Source organism: Schistocerca nitens, chromosome 11 (genome assembly GCF_023898315.1).
Source record: "Schistocerca nitens isolate TAMUIC-IGC-003100 chromosome 11, iqSchNite1.1, whole genome shotgun sequence".
NCBI classification, from domain to species: Eukaryota; Metazoa; Arthropoda; class Insecta; order Orthoptera; family Acrididae; genus Schistocerca; species Schistocerca nitens.
This window is the reverse complement of record NC_064624.1, coordinates 132,595,484-132,604,117: the sequence shown is the minus strand read 5'-3', so window position 1 is coordinate 132,604,117 and position 8,634 is coordinate 132,595,484.

The window sequence follows — 8,634 nt, the reverse complement described above, 5'->3', positions numbered from 1 at the left end:
CAGGCTATAGAGGCAGGTATCATTATCTATTCATTCATCATGTTTCATGTTCTGTAGATTCTACCGAGAAGAAAACCGTTCTGAGATATGGAATGAGTAAATACACTCCTGGAAATGGAAAAGAGAACACATTGACACCGGTGTGTCAGACCCACCATACTTGCTCCGGACACTGCGAGAGGGCTGTACAAGCAATGATCACACGCACGGCACAGCGGACACACCAGGAACCGCGGTGTTGGCCGTCGAATGGCGCTAGCTGCGCAGCATTTGTGCACCGCCGCCGTCAGTGTGAGCCAGTTTGCCGTGGCATACGGAGCTCCATCGCAGTCTTTAACACTGGTAGCATGCCATGACAGCGTGGACGTGAACCGTATGTGCAGTTGACGGACTTTGAGCGAGGGCGTATAGTGGGCATGCGGGAGGCCGGGTGGACGTACCACCGAATTGCTCAACACGTTGGGCGTGAGGTCTCCACAGTACATTGATGTTGTCGCCAGTGGTCGGCGGAAGGTGCACGTGCCCGTCGACCTGGGACCGGACCGCAGCGATGCACGCCAAGACCGTAGGATCCTACGCAGTGCCGTAGGGGACCGCACCGCCACTTCCCAGCAAATTAGGGACACTGTTGCTCCTGGGGTATCGGCGAGGACCATTCGCAACCGTCTCCATGAAGCTGGGCTACGGTCCCGCACACCGTTAGGCCGTCTTCCGCTCACGCCCCAACATCGTGCAGCCCGCCTCCAGGGGTGTCGCGACAGGCGTGAATGGAGGGACAAATGGAGACGTGTCGTCTTCAGCGATGAGAGTCGCTTCTGCCTTGGTGCCAATGATGGTCGTATGCGTGTTTGGCGCCGTGCAGGTGAGCGCCACAATCAGGACTGCATACGACCGAGGCACACAGGGCCAACACCCGGCATCATGGTGTGGGGAGCGATCTCCTACACTGGCCGTACACCACTGGTGATCGTCGAGGGGACACTGAATAGTGCACGGTACATCCAAACCGTCATCGAACCCATCGTTCTACCATTCCTAGACCGGCAAGGGAACTTGCTGTTCCAACAGGACAATGCACGTCCGCATGTATCCCGTGCCACCCAACGTGCTCTAGAAGGTGTAAGTCAACTACTCTGGCCAGCAAGATCTCCGGATCTGTCCCCCATTGAGCATGTTTGGGACTGGATGAAGCGTCGTCTCACGCGGTCTGCACGTCCGGCACGAACGCTGGTCCAACTGAGGCGCCAGGTGGAAATGGCATGGCAAGCCGTTCCACAGGACTACATCCAGCATCTCTACGATCGTCTCCATGGTGAGAATAGCAGCCTGCATTGCTGCGAAAGGTGGATATACACTGTACTAGTGCCGACATTGTGCATGCTCTGTTGCCTGAGTCTATGTGCCTATGGTTCTGTCAGTGTGATCATGTGATGTGTCAATAAAGTTTCCCCTTCCTGGGACAATGAATTCACGGTGTTCTTATTTCAATTTCCAGGAGTGTATATACATTAATACAGGGTGAGTCAGGAGGAAAGTTCAGTGCTTTGAGGGGGGATAGTATTAGTGATTCTGAAACCCACCAGGTTAGCTGAGAGCACTAATGCGCTGCTTCCTGGACTCGGGTAGGCGCACCGGCCCTGGATTGAATCCGCCCGGCGGATTACCGATGTCGGCCAGTGTGTCGGACAGCCTGGATGTGGTTTTTAGGTGGCTTTGCACATCCCACTAGGTGAATACCGGGCTGGTCCCCACGTTCCGCCTCAGTTACACGACTCGCAGACATCTGAACATGCTCGCACTATTCCACGGATTACACTCAACGCAGACAGCTGGGTTACACTAATTCTGTCCCAGGGGGTACGGGGTGGCGGCAGGAAGAGCATCCGGCCACCCCTTATAACTAACCTTGCCAAATCCGTTCCTAACAGTGGCGACCATGCGAAACTGCGGGACAAGGCACCAGCAAAAGAAAGAAAGAAAGTATTAGTGATTCTGAACAAAAAACTTCAGGAAAAATGCATGTAACATGACAAATGCCATGACAGGAACAACAATCGAAAGGTAAGAGAAATGAACTGGAGCCTATTATTGGAAAGTCAAGTACAAGGCAATCCCCAAATAGAAAAAAAAGAACATCAAAACCATATGAATTGTGACCTCAGCTGATGCCGATACAGACTGGAGAATGTGAGGAAACCCTCAAAAAGCAGGGTGGACTGCACGTTACTGGCTTCATTAAAAATTGCAAAAGGGTATAGCCTGAATCGTGAACAGGTAAGAGAAAAATTAACAGTGTAATCTACGTGCTAGTGGGTGAGGCTAAGAGATGGGGCTTAAACCTTGATGTGAACTTGAGCTTTCGAGAATTTAAGAATGTGTTCTTGAAATAGGATTGGTCAGGGCAGAAGCAGGAGAGTGAATGGCGCTAGCTAGTTCATAGTATCAAAACTCTGATGCACACTTGCACAGCTAAATGAAAAAATTCTGTGAATATTGAATCCGCAGCCTGGAATATTTGCGTGACCAACGAACTGAATTGCAGATTGTCTAGGAGTTGGGGAAGAAGCTTGCAGATGATTCCAAGAGGAACATAGACAGTAGTTACAGAACAATTACTGCATTCTTAGAAAAAGTCATAGATGAAGATAATTGGTGGAATAACCGTGAAAATTTTAAAAGTCGTGGTAAAAGCAACAATTATCACAACATCAATAATAACAACAATAACAACAGCACTAATGGTAACCACCACCATGGTAATAACTTGCATCACTGTAACAACAGTCATAGTGAGAACAACAACAGTAGAAATGACAGAGGCCAGTATCATGTGAATGTTATGCGGTTCTTAGCAGAATGTTAGAGGGCAGGAGCAAAATCAGCAACTTTGACTGACACATAGAAACGGGCCTGTCGTACTTAATCCGGGAAACCATAAGCCGTGCTGGTTTGGGAAGACCTTGGCAGCCCATAATAAAGCCTAGGCAACATCACTGTGACAGATCCAAGTGGATAAATTGGCGATGGGAGAATTTGCAAGAAGACGAAGCGAGTAATGCACCCGCAGTAACAATATATGAATATGAAACGGCAGTCGACAAAGCGATCACTGTCCGTAATAAGAGTGAAAGTAGAGGCTGCCTCTGTTAAAGCAACAACGGTACCGCAGGCTCCCATACACTATGAGTCAATGGTAGAATTAAAGGAGCTGGTATCAAATGAAACTTCAGTTATCGCTCAGGGAAATGCGGAACGTGAGGAGGTGTGATTATGTCAGTTTGGGTGGATATACGATGAACTGAAGAACTACAGAGGATCAGATGGCAGGTGTGCTAATGGGGAGAGCAGACAATAGCTCTGTAAGTAAGCTTAACATGACTGTTTGTTGTTGCAAATACTTTTGATACGTGCTTTATTGCAAGCCATCTGTCATTACTGTGGTGAACTACTGCTGTGGCGACTTCATCTAAGAAACTGAATGTGACTAGATCACTGATGAGACAGTTATTTTAAGTAAATCACTATTTTTTGTTTGTTCGCATTGGGTGCACCTACATGTAGTGATCTGTCTCCAGATCTCCGTATTGACACACTGTGCCTCTCTGTGCAGCTCACCAGCCATTTCAGACAGCAGGCTCACTGCCAGCACTCACTGCCAGACCCACAGCAGGGTTCCTGCTGCAGCTGCACTACCCACGATATCCACATTCACCCATCTGACGTTGCTGCTGTCTCTTGCATGTGCTGAGTTCCCTCACTAAAGACACACACACACACACACACACACACACACACACACACACACACACATACATTTATTTATTTATATAACAAAAAGTTTTCGGACATTGTCAGGAAAATTTAGATTACATTACACATATACAGTAAAATAATTACACTCTTTCATAACAACATATGGATCAGATACATGTCTGTACACATTATTTTTCGAAAGTGCACTACAGGTAGATTCCTCTATTGTGTAACACAATTTAGCTTATATTTATAATAGTACAGTACACATAATACGGTGTATAATTACATTCTTTCATACCACTGATAGATTGGAGACCTTGTCTATATACACTGTTTCCCAAGATGGCACTACAACTTAAAGTCCTCTATAGAGTAACAACACTTCTCTATTAATAATTGCTTCAGTCTACTCTTTAGCATATTTGGATTTACTTTCTTCAGTTCACAGGGTAGTGCACTGTAGAAAATTGCTCCCATTCTGTGTGGACTGTGGTCTGTTGCCTCTTTATTGGTCACAATTCTATGAAAATTTTCCCTTCCCCGTGTCATAGTTGTATACATTACTGTTTCTCATATTAAATTCAGGATTTTGTTTCACGAGCATGACTGTCTGCAGTATATACATGGAGTACGCCGTAAGAATTTTATATTTTCCAAAGATGTCTCTACAAGGCTCTCTCTTATTTACCTTGGCTACCAATCTTACTGCCTTTTTTTGTAATCTAAAAAGTCTATCTATATGAACTGCTGATGCCCCACCCCATATCTCAATACCATACTGAAGGTGCAGATGAATTAACCCAAAATACATTTGCCTTAAAGTATCATGGTCCAAGAAGGCTGAGACCCGTTTCAGTAGATACACATTTCTACTGATTTTCTTGCAAATATTGTCTACATGGTCTTTCAATGATAAGTGTTCACCAACAGCAATGCCCTACATTACATGTAGGTAAGCTAAAATATCTGAAAGATAGGTTTAATGCGGGTATAAAAAATGAAATCAAATGAAGATCGAGGTATATGGTCGGATGAAAAGTGGTGTGATATTCACGGGATGAGAAAATTGTATAACAAGAGATAGGTTAGCTATGAATAAGGAGGTTGTGCAGATAGTGAGATATTATGAAGAGTTCGGTGATTTGTTCTCATCGGAATCAGCAAACCAGTGCCGACAATAATTCAGGCATATAAGCCAACGCCAAACCCAGAAAATCTAGTGACAGGAAGAGAGAGTATGGGACAACAGCAAACAGGTAAATCGGCATGTAAAGCAAGATGAAGAGCTAATAATCATGGAGTACTGGAATCAGTTGTAGGAATGAGAGAAGAGAAATAATCTCAGAGTTCTGTATTAAACAACTATTAACAAGAAATTGTCGATAGAGAAGGACTGTCCTACCTCGGGTCCTCGAGGCGTGAAACACTTTGGTCACCAAGCAAAGTGAAAACCATATCTCTGCCCACTGCAGATCGGTTTCAGTAACAGATTTACAATCTCATGTTGTCCTGCTGTATTTGCTTTCTTGTCAGCAGATTGGGTGGTGGAAGGTGGGGAGGCAGCAACCTCTTCACTTCACAGTAACACTTGCACACAGAGTTCTCAATTATTTGTTGGATGTATTCCTGTTTCCATCTTCTCCTACAGTTTTAACTCTCTCTCTCCCTCCAGTACTATGGAAGTTTTTTCCCTTATGTCATGACGCTTGTCCTATTATACTGCCTCTTCTCCTTCTCACAGTTATCCACATATTGCTATTCTTGCCAATTCTGCAGAGAACGTCCACATTTCCTTTCCTCTGTTCACCTAATTTTCAACATAATTCTGTAGCAACACTTTTGGAACACCTCCATTCACTCCTTTTCCTGTTTTTCCCACAATCCATGACCCATTTTCCTACAATTCTGTGCTCCAAGCGTGCATTCTTAGATATTTATCCCTCAGGTTAGTAGATCATCAAATTGCTACTAGCCTTGTCTTGCAAGGGATAGCTTCTGTGCCTTTGCTAGTTTACTTCTTATAACAATGTTGCTTCATCCCTCATGCATAAGTTTGCTTGGGAGCAGAAGTCCTTAAACTGGTCTGCATAGTAGTTCCCAGTTTTTATGTTAAGCTCATCGCCAATCTCATTTCTATTACCCCCCAATACTTTTGTCTTTCTTTTGTTTATAAATCTAAATTCTATGTGCATTAGGTAATTCATTCCATTCAACACCTCAGCTAATTCTTCTTCACTATCAGTGAGGGTAGCAGTGCCTTCAGCAAATCCTATTAATGAAATCCTCTCACTCTAAACTTTATTCCTATTCGTGAATGTTTCTATAGTTCCATCATCAGTTCTCCTATCTTCAACTTGGAAGAATGACTGCATCTCTGTCTTAAACCTCTTGTAATCAGAGTACTTCTTTCTTCATTCTTACTATTCCTTGTTTATTATTGTACATTTTGTATACTACCTGCCTTTCCCTATATCATATGCATATTTTTTGTGAATTTCATTTCACTATTTCACGTCGTCAAAGACTTTTTAAAGGTAGCCTTATCTAACGAGGGTTCCTTCGTTTTTCCGTTTTTCTTAAATCCTGCCTCCACTATCAAATGCAAAGTCATAACGCTCTCTCCGGGGCCTTCAAATATCTGAAATACAAATTGATCATCCTCTAACAGATCTTCAACTTTCTTTTCCATTCTTCTGTATATTGTTCCTATCACCAACTTGAATATAAGACATGCTGAGCTCTTTATGCAGAGTATCCTATGCTTATTTGCCCTAGCTTCTATCTCGAGATCCTGGATTATATTTTTCTGAAAGTGTGACTGTTCATTACTGTTAATTTTTAGTCTCATAGACGCTACAGACGAATATGAATAACTATTTGTTTGTCACCCTCTACAAGGATGATAGAAATTGTGAAGGAATATTATTATACCACCCTGCCTTGCTTGTGCAGAATTTTTCCAAAGCTTTGTTAAATTTTGGGTCGAGAACTGAATCCCCAATGTTTTCCAGTTCAACTTCCATTTCTTTGTCTGTCACGTCATCTGCTATACTTCCATCCCTTCAGAATGGTCCTCAGGTCACCTTTTCCATCCATCCCTTCTTATCCTTTGCACTGAACTGAGAAATTCCCTTCAAGGTCCTTATGTTGCCACCCTTTATTTACTTTCACTGAAGGGAATTAACAGAGAAATTGATGCACAATTTAGTAAAATAGATGAAGAGAACAAATAAATCATGATAGTTAACAATAACATTGGGGTCGTTAAGGAAGTAGATGAAATCAAGAAAGAAACAATTGCAATGAATTGTGTACTCGGTAATCTTGAGCAAGACATGACAGAGGTACAGTCGAAATAAGAAGCCTAAATAGAAAGACCGTTGGTCCATTATTGAAATGGTGGAATTAGATAGGGAAAAGGTTACGAATTTGCATACTTTAGTATCAGACATAGATACTAGAGTGAAGAAACAGTTTATTACATGTGATGAGAAAAAGTGGGAAATGGAAACATTAGCAATGACCATCTCCCAAGCTGTTACAAAAGTAACTGAACTAGACAAGAGATTAGACAAAAAGCTGCGCTATGTCTCATGCCATGCACATTACATTGAAATCTTTGTGAATGAGGAGCATTTTGATCCCCTCAAAAAGCAGGGCTGACTTCATTAAAAACTGTAAAAGGGAATTGCCTGAACCGTGAACAAGTAAGAGAAAACTTAACGCGGTACTCGACATGCTTGCAGGTGAGGCTAAGCGATGGGGCTTAAACCTCGATGTGAACTCGAGCTTTCAAGAATTTAAGAATTTGTTCTTGAAATAAGATTGGTCAGGGCAGAAGCAGGAGAGTGAATGGCGCTAGCTAGTTCATAGTATCAAAACTCTACGATGCAAACTTGCATGGCTAAATGAAAGAATTCTGTGAATATTGGATCCGCAGCCTGGAATATTTGCATGACCGACGTACTGAATCGCAGATTGTCTAGGAGTTGGGGAAGAAGCTTCCAGATGATTCCAAGAGGAACATAGACAGTAGTTACAGAACAATTACTGCATTCTTAGAAAAGGTCATAGATGAAAATAATTGGTGGAATAACCGTGAAAATTTTAAAAGTCGTGGTAAAAGCAACAATTACCACAACAGTATCAATAATAACAACAATAACAATGGCACTAACGGTAACCACCACCACGGTAATAACTCACATCAATATAACGACAGGCATAGTGAGAACAACAATAGTAGAAATGACAGAGGCCAGTATCATGTGAATATTACACGGTTCTTAGCGGAATGTTAGAGGGTAGGAGCATAATCAGCAATTTTGACAGATGGATAGAAACGGGCCTGTCGTACTTAATCAGGGTAACCATTAGCCGTGCTGGTCTGGAAAGGCCTTGGTGGCCCATAATAAAGCCTAGGCAACATTGCTGTGACAGATCCGAGCGGATAAATTGGCAATGGGAGAATCTGCAAGAAGACAGAGTGAGTAACGCAGCCACAGTAACAATATATGAATATGAAACGGCAGCTGACAAAGTGATCACTGTCTGTAATAACAGTGAAAGTAGAGGCTGGTCACTAAGGAAGAGGCTGCTGATGTTAAAGCAACAACGGTACCGCAGGCTCCTGGACAGTATAATTCACTGGCATAATTAAAGAAGCCGATATCAGATAAAACTTCCATTATCGCTCAGGGCAATGCGGAATGTGAGGAGGTGTGGTTAGGTCAGTTCGGGCAGATATACAACAGACTGAAGACTACAGAGGATTGGATGGCAGGTGTGCAAATGAGGAGAGCGGACGCTTCTCAATCCGCATGAAACTAGCGTTTATGAAGAAACAGGAAGCTCCGCACCGAAGTCGCAAGCTTGTCC